Source organism: Coenobita brevimanus, chromosome 111 (assembly GCF_032717465.1).
Source record: "Coenobita brevimanus isolate Jiangsu-jjx chromosome 111, ASM3271746v2, whole genome shotgun sequence".
NCBI lineage: Eukaryota > Metazoa > Arthropoda > Malacostraca > Decapoda > Coenobitidae > Coenobita > Coenobita brevimanus.
In genome coordinates, this window is record NC_137064.1 from 29,605,849 (window position 1) to 29,629,296 (window position 23,448).

The window sequence follows — 23,448 nt, forward strand, 5'->3', positions numbered from 1 at the left end:
CCAATTTTCAGCACTCCATGGCACTTTTCCCCGCCCCCTCAGCTCCACACTTTTCCCTCACCCTCTTCCCTCACTTTCTCAGATTCCCTTCAGCCCCTTCCCACAGTTTCACAGTTTTCCCGTACCCCTTCCCACAGATTCAGCTTTTCTTCACCTCTTCTCTCAGTGTCACAGTCTTCCTTAACCTTCCAGCTTTTAATTTCAGTTTTCCTTTCCCTCGCCATTTCTCAAGGTTTAGCTCTCTTTTACCGTCCTCCATCTCTCAGGTTTCTCAGTTTACCATCACCCCATCCCTCATGTTTCACAGTTTCCATCACTAACACCCCATTCCTTAGATTCCCAGTTTTCCTCCACCGCCACGATATTCACTTCTCAGCTATGCCCCCCCTTCAAACAACCCCATCCTCTCTCTCAAGGCATGGGGGGGAGGAGTGGCTGGGGTGGTGTGGAGTGTAATTGTCAAACTTAACACTGGGAGGTTGTGGGCACCCCTTACGCTCACGTCCCCCTCGTCCCGACCCTCATCCCGGCTCTGACCTCGACTTCCTAGGCAGACCCGTTTGAGTCGCTAACTTAAAGGATAAAGACTGAGGTCAAGAGGAGCACCTAGATGTAATAATATCCTTATCTCTGTCTCATATATAATCTTCATTGTATATATATATATATATAAAGATATAAGGTATAAATATAACGTATAGATAGATAGGTAGATGTAGATAGATATATAGATAGATGTACATAGATTCATACATATCTTAAGTACAGGGTATCCACAACCGTATGGCAAATGCTTACCTGGACGTCTTTAGCGATTTCATGGAATCAGTTGGAAATCCGTTAGCTATCATCTTCAAACGGGATTAGTGTACTACCTCACTAGGGGCTTGTTCGAGTTCCTAAACACAACATATTCTTATTGGTGCATTGGAAGGGATCACACGATTACTACCTGCTACTGTTGGTGCCCAAGTTGAGATTATACATATATATATATATATATATATATATATATATATATATATATATATATATATATATATATATATATATATATATATATATATGTGTGTGTGTGTGTGTGTGTGTGTGTGTGTGTGTGTGTGTGTGTGTGTGTTTACAATTATAGTTGAATAAAATGAAGAAATCGTCATAATTCTGTACATACCTTTTCTAACCTCGTTGCTCTAGAAGCCGAACAGGAGTGTGAGGAGATTTAGCAGTGGACTGTTTGTCTGAATAGGCTGTGTTTTGCGATAATTCTCGAGATCGTAGAGTGACTGTGAGTGAAGGAATCATACGAGTATTTTATACAGGGAGGCTTGAATTTACCACTAGTTTTGGAGATGGAAAGGTGTCTTTGAACAGAGGGATATGCTCTTTGTGTTGATAGACTTCGTTTGTTGTGTTTTGGAGATAGGTTGGGTGTTGAGGATAAGTCTGGCTGTCATACTGTGTCCAGGAACAAAATGAATCACTGTTTACCTTCCTAGACTGGGTTTTGGGAAAGGTATCGGGGTCATAAGGTGCCTTTGAACGGAGTGATTCGTTATCGTTGATGTTTTACTGCACGCGTTAACTGAACTGTTATTGGAATAGCAACTGCCACCTTGTCTAGCAGACAGGAAAGGAAATTTCAGAAATTCTAGAAAAAACTGAAGGAGAGAGAGAGAGAGAGAGAGAGAGAGAGAGAGAGAGAGAGAAGGGATATTTGCTCGTCCGATGATCATGGTTCGGGATGAAGTTTGCATTTTCCGTCACGGTTGAGCGTCTCCGAGGGGTGTTCCGCACGGCGAGATGCTGGGTCTCTCTCTCTCTCTCTCTCTCTCTCTCTCTCTCTCTCTCTCTCTCTCTCTCAGATGGATGTTACTTGAGTCCTCGTATGTATTTTTTTTTTTTTTACATTCTTTTAGGGTTCTCATACGTGTTGTCCCCTGTTGCCGGACCTTCCCAGTAGCTGGGCCCAGAAACGTCTTTGTGGCTGAGTTACTGAGTGTTTTACCTAGGGACTGATCATCTTACGTTGACCAGCCCAACGCCTGGCAGTACATGCCAGCCCACAGTATGCTGTCGTACCATAGGACCCTTTCTCTGCTGTGAGGCTTGGTAAAGCTTGAAATGTTTAGGAATTGGTGCTGAAGCCTTAGGAAAGTGTAAAGGATGCTGAGATTTGATGGGTTAGTTTTAAATTGGGTCAACGCTCCTAGGTTTTGCTCTAGGACACACGATTTTCCGAGATATTTAGATTCTTTTAAAATCTTGCGGAACATAACCTCTCTCCTGGGGCCTGGTACTTACTGTATAAGAGTCACTGCCACATGTGGGCCTGGGAGGTGCCAATTGTCGCCAGATATATCACTGATATAGTGATGGTTTTCTGAGGGTCCGGCAGACGTGATCACCGAACGAGTTATCTTTTTAATTCTTGTGCTCATCTCCTGATATATTTCAGTTTTTTGTTTATTCATGATCTTGCTTCTAGGATATCCTGCTCTTGCACCTGTTCGATTTTTCATAACATTTGCTCTTTCGTATCTTGTTTTCTGTCGTTTTGCTTTTGCTCTCTCCTTCCACCTCCGATTTTTTTTTATGCACACTGGAACTCAGTTCGTATCTGTTCGTATCTGACCTCACCTTCTTCGTATCCTTGTCTCGTAATACGTCCTTGCTGCTTCTGCCGACTGGTCTTTTTTTGTTTTTGTTTTTTTGCTTTCGTCCCACACTTCTTGAAATAAGGATCTCATTTAGGGAATCAAATTATATGATGTCTATTTTTTTTTTCTATCGTATCGCAATTAGTCTCTTATGTTCATGTCGTCAGAGCTCATCTAATATGCCCTATCATTTTGTGTCAAGTCTTGATATGATTTGTCTCGTATTTGATCTTCCTCGTTCATATCCTCTGAAGGATTCATGTTTCACATCGTGTTTCACATCAGATATTGTATTGCTTGATCTTGTCACATGTTTAGTCTTGCTCGTTTATGTCCTCTAAATTCACACACTTCACCTCTCCTTTTATACCAAGTCTTTTTATATCCCAGATCTCTTCTCATATTTGGTCGCGGGCTTTTATTTCTTCGAAGGTCTTGTATCGTTTCACCTTGTTGAGGTTCTTCTCTCACTTCCCTAATGCCTCACTTTTTCTCTCTCCTTGCCTTTCCACACCTATCATCCCCTCATCTCTCACCGTGCTTTTCCTCACCTGTCCTCTCACTCTTCCCTCAGTTTTTCTCATCTCATTCCTCGCCCTTTTTCACATTATTTATCCTTCAACTTGCTTTTCTTCACCTGTTATCTCACTCATCCTTCATCCCTTCACCTGCCATCACTCACCTTGTCTTGGCTCACCTTTCACCTTGCCTTTCTTCAGCTGTCAACTTACTCATCCCTCGTTTGTCATTTCTGATCTTCTTTCCTCACCTCTCACCTCTCTCATCTCGCTTCTTCTCCCCTCGGCTCTCTTCTTGTTCCTCATATCACTTCTCGATGTTCTTCTCAATCACCCTCCGTTTTTCCTCACTTCTTTCCTCTTTTCTTACTGCCCACACTTATCATTTCTCTCCTCTTTCTCCCATCCCTCTCCCCTCACTTAACCTTCTCTTGTATCATTTATTTCGCCCTTCCTTATCTCGACTCTTCTCGCCACACTCGTTCATCCTATCCTTCCTATCCGTGTCAGTCATCGTACTCGTCCCCCACATTTCCTCATTCTCCCACTTCGTCTCTCTTCATTCCCATGTCACTTCCATCACTTCTCTCTTCTCGTCTCACTCATTCTTCATTTCTCGCCTCAGCTTACTAACTTCTTCCCTTGGCTCATATCTTTCCTCGCTCCCCGTCTTTCAGCTAACCCATTTCTCATCATCTTACCTCCCATCACCTTTCATCTTCCTCACCCCCTACTTTCCTCATTTCTCACTCTTGCCTCCTTGCAGTTCGTCCTCACATCCCTTCCTCAGTATTTACCTCATTTCCCCCCTTACTCATTCCTCTGTTCTCACCCTACTCATCCCTCACTGACTCCATACGTCATACCCCACTCACCCCCTCGCTTCTCATCTTTCTCACCCCCCCACTCCTCACCTCACTCATCCCGACTCCTCACCTCACTAACCCCCATTCCCTCACCTTAGACCCCCATTCCTCACCTCACTCACTCCACTTTCCTCATCTCAACCCCTATTCCCCACCTCACTCACTCCCTACTCCTCACCTCACTGCTCACTCCTCACCACCATTGCTCTCACTCTCACTCTTCACCTCACTCATTCCACACTTCTCACCTCACCCCACTCACTCACTCCTTGCTTCATTATTCCTAAATTCCTTTCTCACTCATACCTCAGCTTTTCATCATACAGTCTGCTCAGTTCTCATGTTATTTAATCCTCGCTTTCTCTTCAGTATTTCCTCTCTTTTCACCTCTCTTCGTATCTCTCGCTTCACTCACCTCTCCTCACCATTGGTTTTTCGTCTCTCTCTCTCTCTCTCTCTCTCTCTCTCTCTCTCTCTCTCTCTCTCTCTCTCTCTCTCTCTCTCCCCACCACCACCACCACCACCATTACCATCACCACTAATCCCTCGCTTTCGATCACCTTCGCTTTTCTTCCATCCCTTTTACCATTACCTTTCCACTTTTCCTTCCCAGGCCCCATTATTCCCCCTCACTGCTACCTCTCTCCCCAGTCTCAGTTCCCCTCCCCACTTATCGTATAATTTCCCTGTCTCTTTTTTTCCCCTTTCCCCTTTTCGTTTTCCCTCTCCACCCCTTCACCCCCATTACCTTTCCCCACTTTCTCCATTCCATCCTCCCAATCCCCTTCCTCACTACTGCCTTCCCTCTTGCCCCCCTTCCCTTTCTCAGTCCTTACACCATTTTCTCCCTCTCATGCCCCTCTTTTTACCACTATCTTCCCCTCCTCTCTCACTCTGCCTCCTTCTCTCCACCCCCCCTCTTCCCTTCCATCCCTCAACCCATCTTCCCCCCTTACCACGACTCCCTTCCCTTCCCCTTACCTTTCACATCCCTCTCGTTCTCTTCCACACATCCCCCTCCATCCTCCCATCCCCCATCCTCACTTCCCTCCTTCCCCCTCCCATCCCCCCTTCCCTCCTTCCCCCTCCCATCCCCCATTCCCTCCTTCCCCCTCCCATCCCCCATTCCCTCCTTCCCCCTCCCATCCCCCATTCCCTCCTTCCCCCTCCCATCCCCCATTCCCTCCTTCCCCCTCCCATGCCCTTCCCTCCTTCCCCCTCCCATCCCCCTTCCTCACCACCACCTCTCACCACTACATCATCTTATGCAAATCCGAATCCCGACTCCTCTCACGAAAACAGCACTGAAAAATTCCGAGGAGGGCGTCTCCGGCCCGAACAGGCGAGCAAGAAGTCAAACAAGCGGGCAAACGAGCAAACAAGGGAACCGACAAGCAAGGAATCACAGGAACAAACAAGGCATAAGACGAGTAAACAGGGAATAAGGAAAGGGATGATAAAGGAGGGGTAAAGAGGAAATAAGGAGGGATGATAAAGGAGATGATCAGAGAAGCAATAAAACTAAGCCTTAATACAAGCAAACTAGGGGCCCGAGAAGCAAGGATGTACAGGAACAAACAAGGCATAAGACGAGTAAACAAGGAATAAGGAAAGGTGATAAAAAGGGGACAGATAAAAAGAGTGGAAGGGAAAGAGTGATAAAAAGGAATGATGAAACAAGGGGTAATAAAGATGAACAAGGAAGTAATGCCAGGAACAAACAAGGCAAAAGACGGATAAGCATGGAATAAGGAAGTAGGTGGTTAACGGGAATGAATTAAGAGGGTAAAAGGAAAAGGGCGATAAGAATGAAGATGAAGAGAAGTAATGAAAAATGAAGCATTGTACGAGTAAAGAGTGCACAGGGAAGGATATAATAAAAAGGATGATGAAAGAAGAGTTGATAATGATGTGCAAAGACAAAATCACAAACAATTTATGAGATACGTAGAAAAGGAATGAAGAAAAGAGTTATGTAAATACAGAAATGAATATAAACGAGTAAAGAAAGGATGGCAGGTGTGATATAAAATGCTTAAACTAAGAATAAAGGAAAAAGGAACAGGATGATGAAAAGAGATAATAAAGACAGAGGTGAAGAAAAGAAGAAAGATGTGGAGAAAACATGAATAGAGGATTTATAAGCAAAGTGCAAGACAAATAAACAGGGGTGATGAGAAGGACATAAATAAACTAGGGACAAAAACAAAAAATACACAGAAGAATAACAAACTGCACTACAAGTAAACCAGGAAAAAGGCAAAATGTGATAAACACGAGGGAGAGCAAAAAATAAGAATAGAGTGAGTGGAATAATGAGAATATGAATAAGGAATGAGATGGTCTGGCAAGGACAAATATTAATGAGCAAGATATAAGGTGAACTGGTAAGAAATGAGATTATGGAGTCAGGAATTAGTTAAATAGGGAAGGAATGACATCAACGAACAGTAAGACTAATAAGCAAGGATGTAGAAGGAAAAGAAAAGAAAAAACAGGACTGAAATGGAGGAAAAAAAAAGGATTAAGAGATAGTGAAAAAAATCGGTGAATGGGTTATTTTTTGTTTTTCCCTCCCTCTGTTTATATTCTGTATAATGAAAAAATATATATATGAATAATAAAATGACAAAGTAGGAAAGCGAGCAGAAAATACTGGAACAAGAGATAAGGTAAAGAAAGGAGGAATTACCTGAAGAATAAATTGAAAATATCAAAATAAACAGTGGATTAAGATGAACTAAGAGGAAATGTAAATACACACTGTTACAAGTAATTTAATGAATAGATAAACAGTTAAGTGGACAAGTAAGCAGCAAGCGAGATAAATAACAGGGGAATATACAAAATGGTCAAAATGGACGGTGTATTGTAAAAGGCAGAAAAGAAAGTGGCAGATAAGGAATGATAAATGCATATAAGAGCTGATACGAGAGAGAGAGAGAGAGAGAGAGAGAGAGAGAGAGAGAGAGAGAGAGAGAGAGAGAGAGAGATGAGGATGCAAGGTGAAGGTAAAGAAAATCACAGGCATAAAAAGGATAGTAAACTGACGAAATCAAGCATGTAAGCAAAAGACTGGAGAGTGAATTAAGTAGACAAAATTAAGAATCAAGAAGCCGAGCAACGTGCACGGAAATTTAAAAGTAGACATTGATTTAAATAACTGAGGAGTCGGACAGTTATGTAGGCAGTGAATTACCCAAAAATATTCTCAGACGGGTAAAAAAAAAAAAATAGCGACCTTGGAATTATAGGATGGAGAACAAAAGGACATGGATGAAATTAAACCTCATGTTATAGAAACGAAGACGACAAGAATAGAAAACAAGAAGGTGGACGAGACTAAGACTTTAGAATGAGAGTAAGAAAGTAGGGACAAATTTAAAGTCATGGAACAATAGAGTAATGAGAGACAGAGTAAGACAAGCACATCAAGAAAATCAAAGGAATGCAAACGTAAGATAGGAAAGAATAAGGAGCCTGGGGAGAGCGAACAAGTAATGAGGGAGAACGTGGCAGAGGACTCCAACAAGGAATAATGCAACCTGGGAGTATTCAAGCATGGGGTTAATGAAGCAAGCAGGACATTCTTCAGGCAGCCGGTAGGGCGTGGAGGGGTGGGGCGGGGCGGGGTGGTGTGGGTGCGAGGGAGAGGTAGGGCGGAGAGGGATAGGGGCTGAGGAGGGACGGAAGAATTGAGAATAGAGATGGGGTGGAATGGGAAACAGAGATTTTGTGGCGAGGGACGAAAAAAGGGATGTAGCAAGAGAGAGACAAGGAGTGGGGAAAGTAGAGATGAACCTGGGAATGGAGTAGATATGAAGAGAGAGGAAGAGTGGGTGAGGTAAGGGGAAAAAAAATAATGGGAAGGAAGAAAGAAAGTGAGATGTGCGAGACGGAAGCAGAGATTGTAGAGTATGGTGTGGTAAGGTGAGGGGGGGAGGGAGTAGTGTTGTGAAGGTGAGAGGATGGGTTGAGACAAGGGAGGGAAGAAGGAAGATGGGAAGGGAGGTTGTGTGTTGGAGGTAGAAATGAGGTTGTTTGGAGTGAGGTGTAAGTAATGGGGGGGGGGGAAGAAAGGGCTATGGCTATGGAGGGAAATATAAAGGTCGGAAGTGGGAATTTGAGATAGAGGTAAGGATGAGGGAATGAGAAATAAGATGTGCTGGGGAGGGGTGGTATGTGGTGGGGACTGGCGGAGAGGGAAGGGCGTTTTGGAGGAATGAGTTTAGGTTGGGCGGATTAAGAAGAGGTGGTGAGGGAGAGTAGAAATTTGTATTTGAGATGAGGTAGGAATGAGTTGGTGAAGGATTAGATGGGGAAGGGTTGAGATGGGGTGGAGGAGGATGGATTGGATGGAGAAGGAGTTGTGGCATGGATGGAAGAAAGCAGGAAGAAAGAAATAGAAGCAAGATATTGGACGAGTTGAGTTTCGGAGTAACTGAAAAACGGAACTGTCATTGAGATGTGAAATAGGGTGTGAATGATGACGATGGAAATATGTCTTAGAAGGGTGAGGTGTTACGTGTATGAATGATTGAGGAATATAGTATTGAAAATGTGAGATACAGGATAGCAGGAAGAAATGGAAATTTATGAACCAGTGAGGACTAGGCTTTTCAAAAATGAACTGGACAGAGAAATGAGAACAGTGAATTTCAGAAAAGTGAGATGTCGCGTGACCAAAAAAAAAAAAAAAAGTTTAATATCAGAGGGAAGAGATACATGTGAAGAATGAAACTTAAACAAGCACAAAGGACTGCGTCTTGGAAGTGTGAGATGACGATTGGAGGAAGGGAAGAAAAAATGAACTAGAAAAAAATTGTGGAAAGTGAAAAAGGGGAACATATTCTTTGAAGTCTGATTGGGAAGTGAAGATAATTGAAACTGGATGAAGTAAAACAAAAATAATAATGAAGTGAACAGGTACTGAATCAAGTAAACGGGGGAACTGTGTGAGGAAAAGGGGGGTGAATGAAGACAAGGGAATTAGATACTAAAAGAGAGCTGCATTTGAAAGATAAAATGGTAAGTAGATGAAGAAAGAGGAGCTGGAGAAAGCAATAATATGTAGTTGTAAATAAGGACCTCATTGAAGGAAATTACAGGGTCTTGAAAAGTGGGAAATGGATGTTGAAAAGGATGAGCTGCGGCATAGAACCCCTATTAGCTCCCTAACACCTTTTCCTTAGCGATTTATTTTTTATTACACCTTGCCGCCGTCATCTGTGTTACTTAAATCATTCTAATATCACCATACTTTGCATAAATGCCGTACAAAATGATATTACTTAGCGGTATCCAAAAACAAATCGGTAAGGAAGAGGTATTAGGGAGTTTCCATAACCGCCGAGAATACGAGCCTACAACTTAACCACTTCACTCTGATGACGTAGGTTTTCGATAATTCTTACTACCTTCAGACGATTTTAGAGAGACTTTCCTACCTGGAGGAATTAGACACGTCCTTCTTTAAGACGTTCAGTACGAGGGGTTTGTCCTAAGTTGAAGGAAATCGTCCGGAGGTAGCAAGAATAAACTGGAAAAAAGGCGTCACAGTCCTGAAGGGGTTAATGAAATAAAAAGGGGAGATGGATTAAAGAAACCGGAAGAAGAAATGGAAACTGAATGAAGAAAAGAAAACTAAGGAAAAGAAATCTGAATGAAGAAAGGGAAACGGTGAAGAAAAGAAATCTGAATGAAGAAAGGTAAGTGAACGGAAAAAAGAAAAATGAATGAAGGAAGGATAACTGAATGAAGAAAAGGAAACTGGATGAAGAAAAGAAAAATGAATGAAGGAAAGATAACTGAGTGAAGAAAAGGTAACTGGATGAAGAAAGGTAACTGAATGAAGAAAATGAATGGAGGAAACAAAACTAAATGAAGAAATAATGAATGAAGAAAAGAAGATTAAATGAAGAAAGGGAAACGATGATGAAAGGTAACTGAATGAAGAAAAGGAAACTGGAAGAAGAAGAAAAAAACTGAAGAAGAGGAAACCATGCAGAAAGAAAAGTGAAAGGAGAAAATGGAAACAGAATGACGGTAAGGAAACGAAATGAAGCTGAGTGAAGAAAGGAAAACTGAAGAAGGGGAAACAGATTGAAGAAAGAAAACTGAATGAAAGAAATGGAAATTGAATGAAGAAAAGGAAACGACTGAAACAAAAAAAAGGAAACTGAAGGAAGAAAAAGAGAATTAGATATTGAGAAAAAAAAATAGAACAGCATATTGGCAAAGCGAGGTGTGGTGGTGCATGAAGAAAATGGAACTTAGGAAAAAAAAAAAAAAAAAAAAGGCTGAATAAGGAAAATGAAATTGAGTGAAGCAAAACTGAACTGAATCTTGCGGAAAAATAAAAGTGGATATTAAGAGAGTGAGGTGTGGGATGGATGAGGAAAGAGGAACTGGAGCGTGGCAGGACAGGGCAGGGCAGGCGGGGCTAGACAGGGCGGGGCGGGATGACGGGGGTGAAGCGGGGCGGTGTGAGTGGGATGAAGAGGGCGGGGTGACGAAGTGAAGCGGGGTGGGATACTTTGGATGAAGTGCAGCAAGGTGGGATAGAGGGGTTAAGAAGGGACGGGTGGCGTGCCGAGATTGAGGAGGGGTAGGGTGGGGTGATGAAAAGGGAAGGGATAGGGTAGAGGGTGGTTGGAGAAGGGCGTGGCGAGGTGTGGGGTTATGGAGGGGAGGGGTGGACTGGGGCGGGGTGAGGTGGTGGATTTCAGGTGGGACAAGGGTCAAAGTGTTTGTTCTTTGTGGTGGAAGCAAGTAATGTGACATCTCTCTGCCCCGCCATGGAAGTAGTGTAATGGTGGATGATACATGTCCAGATATCTGTGCCAGGGAAATGACAGAATTCACATACCAGTTAACCATAGATAAATAGCCACTTGTTCGCGAAAGCGGTGAAAAATCTTGGCTTTCCCTTTTAGTCTGAGAAGTCTCGCTTAAGGTGGATCAAGCCTCCTGGTGGAAACAAAAATAGAATGTCAAATAAATGAAAGGATTAATGGTGAATGTTTTAACTTGTTCAGTCCCAAAGTTCCTCTATGAAATGAATAAAATTATCTGACAGCAATAAAGATACAGTAAATTAAAACATCATCATGCTTAAGGGAATTAAATTTGATCACATTAATATACAATATATCAGTTGCTTCTCATTTGGTTTATTATGAAGGACTGGATAATTCGACAGAATATTGATGGCTGAAACTTTATATTATACCAACTGTGCCATGTCCAGTGTGCAGACAATGTATTTCATGGCCACTGTGCAGTTAATCAGGATCGGATCTCCCAGTCGGTGTTGTGTAATTAAAATAAATGTAGTGTAACTTCTAATAGAAATACATAAGATCTCATAACACCTATTCCCCTACACTTTGCTTGTTCCGTCATGAATATTAGGCACTGAAAAATACCCTGCCCATTCCATACCACATCACAACCCCTCCTTCACATAGCCTTGCCAAGCGAATCGAATACAGAACTAGTGAAAACTCTTTCGAAGCAAATTATTCGTGTAGCGATGTGGGTGTTCTAATATATCTACAATGTGACTGCAGTATAATGATATCCTAGTCGTGCGCTAACACCCAGTGGTTTGAAGCCAATAGGTTGCCGGAAGCAGTTTTTGTCATGTTAACATTGCCAGGGCCTTGGGTGGTCTGCTACGGCTAAACGATATGGGCTACGGATATTACCGTTTAGCGTACCGTCATTCCGGACCCTCCAGGGCCCGGAGATTGGCTGACACCGATTCACAAACCAAACGATATTCAAGCTGTTAATGGATTTTGTCATAATTTGTAAAGAAAGTCATGAATTATTATTAAGACCGGTATTCCTCAAAAGTTTTTCACTCATGTAATTTTAACAGTGATGCATACAGTGATCGTATTATTATTACACGTAATTGCGAAGCTACAGCTGTATTATGTTTCACACGGTGTGTATATTTTTCTGTCTTTCTGTCCGTGAACAAAATAACTCTGTTTTTATATGATTTTATCCAGCTTGGTGGAGTAGTTAACGGTCAACCAAGGGGTTGAGCTATTGTTTTTGAGAACAGTAGGGTAAGGCCAAGATCACAAGGGCAAGTCAAAGCCTGACCCAGCAAGGTCAACTTGAAACAGTTTTTATCCAATATAGACCAAACTAAGGGGAACGATTGAGAGTAAGGCAGAAACGAAGGGCTGCGATTTTGAGCCCAGTCAGTCGCAGGTCAAGGTTGAAGGGGAAGGTCAAAGTTCGACCCGTATGCCTGTATAAGAAGAGAATAACTTTTTTTTTTTTTTTTTTTTTTTTAAACAGCGTGCCCGACTCTGGGTAAGGGCTTCAGGGCCTATCCCCAAGGCCCAGTTCTCCTTGGAGCCCAGTAGTCCTCCTACATCTCCACATGTCACCACTTCATCTCTAACACTCATCATCCATATTGAATACATGCTAGGGCAGTCTCATACAGGACTGGTGAATTGGTATTAGCTACTTTATTCTAACTAGCAGAGACGTATAATAGTAACTGAGTAAATGTTAGAGCAATGGTGGCTCAGTGGCACCGCGTTCGTCTCGCAGTGCACTTGCGTCCAGAGTTTAAACCCCAAGCGTGGTAGGCGTCTATCCATGTATGTGCTTGCAGATAGTATGGTCTTTTATATGCTTACGTATGTTCCCGAACCGTCTGCTGATATTGATGACATGACAGACGCTGGCTCACATGAAAATATCTAGTCCAGTCACTTTTTATCCGTTCGCACTTCGCCAGCATTTGACGGGTTAACCCTGGCTATCACTCTCCCTCCGAGTAGATCCGGTTTTGTTGTGAACCTCGTATAGACTGTTATAGTTTGCATCAGTTAAATAATCACAGCGTTACCCAGAGAATATAGTAGTTAAATTGAACCTACTGTTAGAACATGTTAAAATGTGAAAGAAAATTGTATGATATTAAACGCCAAAATGATGCCTAGATTGTGAGAGTGTGGTGGGTGAGTCTGGCGTGTTATAAGTTGTGTTGTGGGGGAGGGGAGGGCAGGGCGTCCACTGCACCAGTTCACAAGCCGGGTCCACCGCCACGCCAACCCGCCCACACCCTCAAAGGTCAAGAGAGGCTCACCAGGCTCTCTCATACCCCCCACACCATCTTCTTCCCCCTTCCCTATCCCCTCGCTCCTCGCTTTTCCCTTCTCCCCTGTCCTACTATGTGCTCCTTCTCCTCTCACCCCCTGTCCCTCTCTGCCTCTTTTCCCTCCTCTCCCTCTCTCCTCGTTTTCCTCCCTTTCCCTCTCTCCTCCTTTCCCCCCTTTCCCTTTCTCCTCCTCTTCCCCTCTCCCATGCTCACTTCTCATCTCACTCTCCTCTTTCCTCTCTCTTTCCTCTTCCTTTCCCTTTCTTTCTCTCCCTTTCCCCCTCTCCTTCTTTTTCCCCCTTCCCTCTCTTCTGTCCATTCTCTTCTTCTTACCCCTTCCCCTTCTCCTCACCATATTTCCCACTCCCCACTCTACTCTTTCCCCTACTTCTCACCTGCCACTCTCCTCATCCCTGTCGCTTATCAGCCTTACTTTTCATTACAGCTTTTACCAGCTTACCTCTCACCTGTTCCTTTCTACTCTCTCTATCCCATTATACCAGTCCTCTCTCATATCAGTCTCTTCAACCTCATTTCCTGTGATACCTCCACCCCTTTTTACCCCATCCTTTCCTCATACCCTTTCCTGATCTACCCCATTCTTTTCCCTCTTCCCCTCTAATTCCTCTACTCCTTCCGCCCCTCGCTTTCACCTTCACCGCTTCTTATCCATTTCTCTTCTTACCCTTCCACACATCTCACCCTTTCCTCCCAGTCTCCATAGTTCTCCTTTCTCTTACATTTCCTCTACTTCGTGTACCCCCTTTCCCTTCCTCTCCTCTTCTTCTCTTCTCTTCCCTCCCCCTCCCCTTCCTCTCCTCTACCTCTCTCTCCTCCCGTCTCTCCTCCCCATCCCCCTCCCCATCCCCCTCCCCTTCCCCTTCCCCTTCTCCTCCCCCATTCCCCTTCCCGCTTCCCTCGCCTCCCCCATTCCCCTTATCCTCTCTCTTTTCTGCCCCCATTCCCCTCCTGTACCCCCCATTCCCTTCGGCCAGCCTCCCATTTTGGCAGGCCGTGCATTCTGCCACCTGACTCACTCCTGCCTTGGCTTGACTTGTGTGCCGGCAGATAAGAGGGAACTGACTTCAATTGCACGCCGATTTATTTATGTATGGGCTACCATTAAATCTTACTTTGACTATCTTATGGCATTTCTCTATGACATTTATTCGTACATTTACCTCTTGTGTTTGTTACAAACGAACGAGATAAACGAGCGAGCTATGTTTTCTGTAGGTTAAGTTTGTAAATCAGCGGCCCGGCCCGACCCGACCGTCACGCTTAGCAGAAGCTAATAAATTTACTCCTGTATGAAATAGAATTGAAATTCCTTCTACATATGATACATTAAAAAAAAAAATTGGTTATCAACTAAAAACTCACCCATAAGTGCGTAGGAGCCCCTTGGAATCTAGTTTTCCAAGGGAGTGTTCGGCCCTAATCGGTGAACGCCTCAGTTACAAAATCAAATTAAAAAATACTTTCCGTCGTAAAACTGTGTTTTCTGACATCAACTCTTGCAGTTAAATAGAGATTTCACCTATGATTTTATATCAGAGGGAAACTCTGATAACACGGCGCATGCTTGCTCGTCGCGAGCTCACAAAGCGCACTTTACTGGTAGTATATATACCACCGATGCTCACAGTGTTTCTTTTACTGTAGTGTTTTATATTTTTGCAATTACTGACTCCTGTGGTAGTGTTATTTTTTATGCCATTTATTTCTTCACTCATCGTCCTGTAGTGTTTGCAATGTCCTGTTTATTCCTACATCCCTGGCTCTACTAGGGACGCGTAAATCGTACTGCACCGCGCAGGCTGGGAACGGACTGGAAAGGAGGCTGAAACTACCTGCTTTCTGACTGACACGTTTGTTGGCATTGACGAGAATTTGGCTTGTTAGTCTGACCATTGTCATCTAGTCACTTGTTATCCGTCTGTCTGTTTATCTGTGTAACTGTCTTTCTGCTCATCCATTTATCTGTCTTTATCTACTTGTCCATATCTATCTGTCTATCTCTGTATATCAGTCTACTGAATATGTCTTATTTTATCTGTCTCTGTCTCTATGTCCGTCTCCCTAACTCTGTCTTTCTATCAGTCTGTCTTTAGCTGTCTGTTTGGCTACCTGATCTGCCTGATGTCCTGTCTGTCGATCCAACCATCCATCTATGTCCACTCACTGTTACTTCTTGGGGGTGGGGAGGGGGGAGTTATGGGACAGAGAAAAGAGCTGCTGACCGGAAGGATAGGAGATCAATCCTAGGCCGGGGGAGAGAACAGTTTGGTTGCTGGAACTTCATTCTTATCATCTACAAAACGCACCTATATGTCACGAAAACATCTCCGCTAATAATATCACATTAGTCCTAAATGAGACAACCCTAGCATATTTTTGGTATGGACAGTGGGTATTAGCGCCTAAACAGTAACTTGAGAAGTAACTCATCGCCATTAGTTGCGCTTAGGACGATCGATGGACCTCAAGATATAAGTTACGACTGTCCCCTAGTTACAAGAAGCTACAGAGCTGGAGACACAAAATACTGTAGTTCTATCTGGATCCATATTATCTTTGTGTATTACCGAACATCCAATCCCAGAGTTACTCCAGGGTGGCAAGAATGTAGTAAATAATACGTTAGCGAAGTTGAAGGGCTTAAGTATCACATGTTTTAATGGTCCAAGACGGCAGGTTCGTATCCCTAAGAGGTGGCTGGAGGTTTTTCGATTATTTAATGCCCCCGAGGACCTAGGTCAGGCAGGTCCACGTAACTGTTCAGGGGTGGTGTTCTTGTGTGATTAGGAAGCTAACTAACACCTCTTCCTTACCGGGATATTTCTGTAGCTGTTTTGTTAATATATTCTTGTATGTTATTCACACAGTCATTGTCGGTATTAAAAAAAGATATAAGAATCAAATGAGAGACTATTAATGTGTAGTATGGATAATAAGGACGAGGTTCTAGGGAGCGTACTTGGCAGACGAGAATACTGACTTTGACCAGAGTAGGCTAACCGACTGGCCCTACATCACGTAAGGGACAATACGGAACTGAATGTGCCTGTTTTAACGCCTTCAATATTACCATAACGTAGAGTATTATGTTCGTGGAGTCAATAGGCGATTTTATTTAGCTCAGGAGAGATTTTTCGAGCTAAGGAGTTTGATATAGCCTTTTGCAGCCACCTGATTATTAAGGGGCTCTTCTAAGCATAGTTTCAGCTGGTACTGGCAAGATTAAAAGAAAAGCCGCATCATTCTGTTCAGAGAGTTAAATCTATAATGACCCGTAAAGTGCTCAGTGTTGCGTGCCTGGGTTCAGAGTGTTTGCTAGAGCTGTAGTATGAGTGACAGCAGATGCAAATGCTCCGTGACTCTGCGGACGCACGTACTGACTTCACATGGTAAACAGCAACACGGCGTGGCAGTGGTTCATCCAGATGGTGACTCATTGAGCCTACCATCATCTACTTTCATCTTTGTACAGTCGAAAAACTACCCACCACCCCGCAGTCAGTTAATTTCTCTCTCTCTCTCTCTCTCTCTCTGTATATATATATATATATATATATATATATACTGGGGGGGTTAGCTCATATAGGCTTGAGTGCAAAGCAAAATGGTGTTAAATTTGTATGATTTACACGAACAAAAACTTCCAAAGTCCTTTAATTTACAATAGTCTTCACATACTGTATCGATGCTTCACCTACTTCTGCTTGCAGAGGAATGTACTTGTATGAATGTATGTATGTATGTATGTTTTTTTTTTTTTTTAATAGGTGACTTTAAGTGGTTCTGTGTGACGGATGGGTTAGTGCCTGACTGATGCATGAATGTGTGTGTGCATGTTCGATGAGGATGTTTGCATGACAGTTGTGGCTGTATGTATGTATTCAGTGGTAGCGTGTGGAACAGCCGCGCTTATCCTTATTATTTATGTATGCGTGTGTACGATACGTTGACGTGTGTGTGTGTGTGTGTGTGTGTGTGTGTGTGTGTGTGTGTGTGTGTGTGTGTGTGTGTGTGTGTGTGTGTGTGTGTGTGTTGAAGGTATTGAACGTATCTACGCGTATACATGTGTGATTGGCGTTGTGTTGTACTGTACTTGTGCAGGTAAGAAGAATGCATATTTCCACGTGTACACGCAGGTACTGCTTTGGTATATGAGCTTGGAATGTGTACATGTGAATGGGTAGCCCATCGGATGCATGTCACATGAAGTTTTGATTGGGTGTGTGTCGATAGATAGATGGGTAGATAGAGACCACAGAGAGAGAGAGAGAGAGAGAGAGAGAGAGAGAGAGAGAGAGTAGGAGATGAAAAAGGGATATGGTAGGAGAGGGGAAGTAATAAGAGAAGGAAAAGATAAGGAAGGATGAAATGGGAGGGAGGAAGGAAGTGGGTAGGAAGAGGAAGAGAGGAACGTAACGGAGAGGGGAGGAGGAAGAAGTTTCAAGGAGGAGGAGGAGGAGGAGGAGGAGGAGGAGACGATAGGAATGGAGAAGGGGATAAGAGGTATGGAATGAGAAGGTAGGGAAAGGATACGCGAGAAGTGCTGAGAGAGAGAGAGAGAGAGAGGGGGGGGGGAATTAAAAAAGGAGAAGTGAAGTGAGTAGCATAAAGAATACGAAAGATGATGGGACAAGGCAAGGGTTAGGGGAAGTGAAAAGGAAGTGGATAGAGAGAAAGTTTGGAGGAGAAAGAGAGGGAGAAGAGTGTGTAGGAGAAATTAGGAGGCAGAAGTGGAGTGAAGGGAGGAAAATGATACGTGAGAGGATGGGGGAAGATAGGGCAGGGAGAGGATGGGGAAGAGGGGAGAGAGAGAGAGAGAGAAAGGGTGACGCCTCTGCCTCTCTGCATAGTGTGCAAATTATCTTCATACTTGGGAGATGAAGGGTGAACCGGAGCGGCCCCCTGAAGGTGAGTGACCAGGGAGGGGGGGGGGGAAGAAGGGGAGAAGTGGCGGTGATGATGATAATGTGATCAGTGTTATTACTGTTGTGATACCTGGGTGGGGGCGGGGGGTGAGGGAGTGTTGCTTGGATGCGCACTCTACACTCACGCACGCTATCATCCCCCCCCTACCCTGCCTTTTCCTATTCTCTCTCTCTCTCTCTCTCTCTCTCTCTCTCTCTCTCTCTCTCTCTCTCTCTCTCTCTCTCTCTCTCTCTCTCTCTCTCACACACACACACACACACACACACACACACACACATTTGACGTTCTTTTGTGCCTTCATTTTTTTTTTATATCTAACTTCCTATTACTTTTCCATGTTCCATCCCTTCCTTCCAATAATTATGTTCCTTTCCCGACTCCTTCCTTCTGGTATTTCTCTCTCTCTCCCATCGCCCGTATCTCGCTGGTTATTTTCCTTCTCCCTTCCCATCTTTTTGTAGTTCTTTCCTCATTCCCCTTCATTATCCTTCCATTTTCCTTTTTCATCTACCTTACTCTTTCTTTCCATCTTGTGCTCCTTCATTGTCTCACTTCTTTCGCAATCCTCTCCTCTTTTCCCTCCTATTCCTGCGGCATCGCCCCTTCCTTTTGCTGTTCCTTTCCCATCTCTTCCCATCCATCTGATAGTTCCTTTTCCCTTTCCATTTGTTTCCTTATATTTTGTCTCTCTCCAGTTTGGATTACCTTCTCTTCCGTTTTCTCCCTGTTATCCTTCACATCTCCAACTGATTAATTTCTTTTTCCTCCTCCATCTTCTTTCCTTTGATTTTCTTTCTGTTATTTTCCTCACTCCCTTCTCTTCCCCATTTTCCTTTCCTCCATTGCGATGATTTCTTTTTCCTTTCCCTATTTCCATGCCTTTTGACACCAGTAAATTTTGCATCCATTCCATCGTGGCTGTTCACCCTTTTTCGTATACATTCCATTTCCATTTCTTACCTGTTCCATGCTTTGTGATCTTTTTATTTTCCCCATTTTCCCTTCCATATAAAGCTTTCCCAACCCACTCTTCCAAACAGTCCCTCATTTTTCCCCTATATATATACGGTCATCCAGCCCTTTCGGTTCCTTCAAGTAGTTCTCTTTTCCCCTTTTCCCTTCCGTATAATAGGCTTTTTCATCTCTTTCCATTAATTTTAAACGTTTCCTTATAACTGCTCCGTTTACAGAACTTGTTTCCCCTCCTTATCTTCCACATAAAACATTTCTTTATGTCATTCCCATTCATGATAAATAGTTCACATTTCTTTCGATTTTCCATATAGGCAGGTGTCTCTTTATTTCATATTCCTATTTTTTTTTTTTATGTGTCCGACTCTGGGCATAGGCTTCACAGCCTGCTATCAAGGCCCAGCAGTCCTCCTACATACCATACACCTCTACATGTCACCACTTCGGCGCTAACACCCACCGTCCTTATTGAATACATGCTAGGGCTGTCTCGCACAGGACTGGTGTATTGGTATTAGCGGGGGTATTTTTACGACATGTCGGCGGGTCTTCTGGTAGATAAGTAAAGCCTGATTTAATGAAATTCAAATCCTTAAACTGTTCCCTGCCCCAGCCGGGATTCGAACCTGGGTCCGGTGGGACTGCAGGCCACCTCTCTACCGATTGAGTCACTCTTCATTCTCTGTCCAGCGTCCAGGTCTTCCGTTTCCGACTATTGCACATTTTATCTTCCTCATACCCACATACTCATCCACGTCCTCATGAACTCTAATTTTCCTGTTCTTTTTGCTTCATCAATATGCAGTTTGCATTTTTGTCTTCCACATTAGCACAGTCCCACCTTTTCCCATTCCATGTTTACGGCTCACCTGACCCATCCTCATCCACACACACATTAAATCCCTTCTTCTCCCGTTTCACTTTGGTATAAAAAAAAAAAAAAAAACCTCCTTTCAAGTAAAACTGCCTTTATTTCTTCCTTTCCTTACCTCTCCCCATATCCAGAAGCGCTGTTGTCCCTTCCTGGCCGCATTGCTATCCTGTTCTTAAACTTGAAGTCAGAGAATAAGTCTTTTCTAGAAATCTTAAGGTTGGACCGCCTAGAAAAATCGTAAGGTGTATGTATGTGTTACTCATTTTTTTTTTATCATTTTCGAACGATTTAACTAATTTCTTTACTCATTCCATTGCCCCTTTCTCCTCTTCTCTTTCCACTTCCTCCTCTCGTCTCTTCTTATCCTTCCTCCCTCTCCCTGAGCTTCCCTTACTCTATCCCACCCCTTTTTTTTCCCTCATTTCCTGTCCACAAACGTAGTTCTTTCCCTCTCCACCCAGGCAGACCTTCAGTTAACTCATTTTCCCACCCACGTCATTTAATTCCTTCACCTATATATCTTCCCCACGAGTAAACATTCGCCCTTCCTCTTTCATACAAGCAGCTTCCTCACTACCACTCCCCCTCTCTCATTACAGTCTTCCCCTCTAGCTACCCCTCTCCCACCCACTTCTCGCGTCTCTCCCTCTCCCCCACCCACCCACCCTATCTTTCCCCCTCCCCCATCCACTGCCCCTCGCTCTCCCCCTCCCTCACCCACTCCCTCTGTCTCCCCCGTGTCTCATCCCCCTTTCCTCTTCTCCTACTTCCTCTTCTTTATTCCATCTTTCCTCTCATTTTCCCTCTTCCATCCCTTTTTTCCCCTCTTCAAATTTCTTCCCTCCTACTATCTCACACCAGTCACCTTCATCTTCCGTCTTCCTCTCCGCATTCCTCAACTCATTGCGCATCCACCCTCTCTCTAACATCATTCTCTCCCCCCCCCCCTCTCTCTCTCTCTCTCTCTCTCTCTCTCTCGAACGGAAGCTGTTCTCCCTCACCCTCCAGCGCAACAGGCTATCATTCCCCCTCCACACACACACGCAAACAACCCAAGTCGCCTCTCGGTGCACGCAAACAGGGCGCAACTTTCCCACGCACACACAGGCTGGTTCTGTCCCCCCTGTGCATTCTGACTTATTTGATTCCCCCACGCACTCAAAGTTCGTCTTCCTGCACACGCAAATAGGCACCTCCTCCCGTGTTTCGCAATCAAGCAAGGTAACTGTCTAGTCCATGCACGCAACTAGGCTCTACCAACCCATGCACCAAAACAGGCTAGATCTCTTGCACGCAGATGAACTTTTCTGTTTGCACTCACAACCAGACTTTTTATTTCTTCATGCATTTTCAAGGTCCATGCACTCTAGGCTCCCAGGCATATTCTTCACTCGGACAACTGCAGATTAGAGTCGTTTCAACCTCTCCGCTCACTCAGTAGACTCATCAGTATATCACACATAAAAACACTTCATCGTGGTGAATAATAAAGATTTCATTTCTGGCCTGATCAGCACACTCCACATTCTCACTGACACACAGAAACATAGTCTGTATTTCATGGCACACAAGTAGACTACAGAAACTGGTCATTCTCACTCTCACACTTTGAGGCTTTATTTCCTTGGGCTTAGGACGCGCTCATGTACTTGTGAATATAATTTACATTTTACACCCTCACTGTTATGGTATTAAGATAAGCTAGTAGTGTTTGTGGAAAGGTATTTACATCTTATTGCTTTAAATACCACACATGTTATTATGTAAGTGTCATATACAGAAAAAAATAATGATGGAGGTGTTAGGGAATCTCCTCAACCTACAAGATTAAAGCTGTCACCAAGGATTGCTCTTAATATCGTATGAAATGTTTCTTTTTCATTATATATACTGATTTGTATGCATTTGTTACACAGTCGCGTGCTTACCTAACCCCATTAAAGAGAAAAAATAGGGAACTGCTTATGCCTCGTCACACACACACACACACACACACACACACACACACACACACACACACACACACACACACACACACACACACACACACACACACACACACACACACACACACACACACACACACACACACACACACACACACACACACACACACACACAAAATAGAGAATTTCTGTTTGTCAGACTGTCTCCCCTTTGCCACTCTGTACAACCGAAGAATAACGACCACGAGAGGCGTATGTGTATGAGTTCTCTCTCTCTCCTTTTCGCTACAACGATCAGGCATTACCCTCTGTGATTTCCTGTTGAAGCTGCCTCTTTCATGCAGATTAGAGCACAGTCCTTGCTTTCTGCAGAGTCACATATCCCAGAATACCGAGAGAGAGAGAGAGAGAGAGAGAGAGAGAGAGAGAGAGAGAGAGAGAGAACATTTTATACTGTACTTAACCCCGTCAGCCAGAGCATATATTTTTTATTGTATTTTTGCTACCTCCAGACCATTATATTTTATTGATTTTTTTTTTAGTAGAGAGGTTAGATCTAGCCTTCATTACCCTGTACAGTGCTTGGAAACTCGTAAGCAAAATATAACCGTCTGACACCATGCTCTGTTCATATTAACCAGGCCTATAACTCCCAGTCCCTCCATCTTCACCGCTAAGCTGTAGTAATAGGCTAGCACTAGAATATGGTGCTAATCATGAAGAAGTGCTGTACAAGGATGTAGAGTCATAGTACCGTCTTATTCTGTCATTGAGCTATGAGAAATAAGCTGCAAAAGGACGAACATCTGGGCCATAGTAAGGTGAATGAACTACAGCAAGATTGAATTATAAAGTATGTCCCCGTATTGAATGAGGGGGTTAAAACCAAGATGGCGAAAGGATAGCCAAGCCGCTGATTTTTGAGGAATATTATATCTGCAAAACGCCGGAGTAGGATTTGTTATTGCTATTGTGCCTTGTTGCTGACGCGCTGTGCAAATGTGGCTTGCAGGCTAGCCACATCATTTATATCTCATATCTCTGTGTTACGAAAATGACCATCAGAACAGGTGGGTTTTGGCTTTGTCATCTCATTCTCCTTTTTTCCCCGTTCACTCCAGGGGCATTTTTTTTATTATTATTATTATTCATGTTGCCTTCGGACATTTTTTTCCTACTTCTGAAAGATCTCTGGTACTGAAAGGGTTAATGAAGGCTATATATAATCTCATCAGTTAAAAAAAAAATCCAAAGTTCAATTTAATTCGACAGGAGTCAAGGTTAAGCTAAAGTAGACATCATCGGTGTGAATGGGCTAAGATAACGGCCCTCAATTAAAAAAATATATATATGTGTATTCAGATCAGTAAAGAAGTGTAAATGAAATAAATTATCGCCTATACTGTTAAGGTATCCCTGAACTAAAACGTGTCGAGGAAACGTGAATGGAATACCTTAGTGTGTTTTTATTATTAAATACGGCTTAATTGAGGTAGTTTTTATGATGGAAGTGGTGAGGATGAGACTGACTGGTGGAG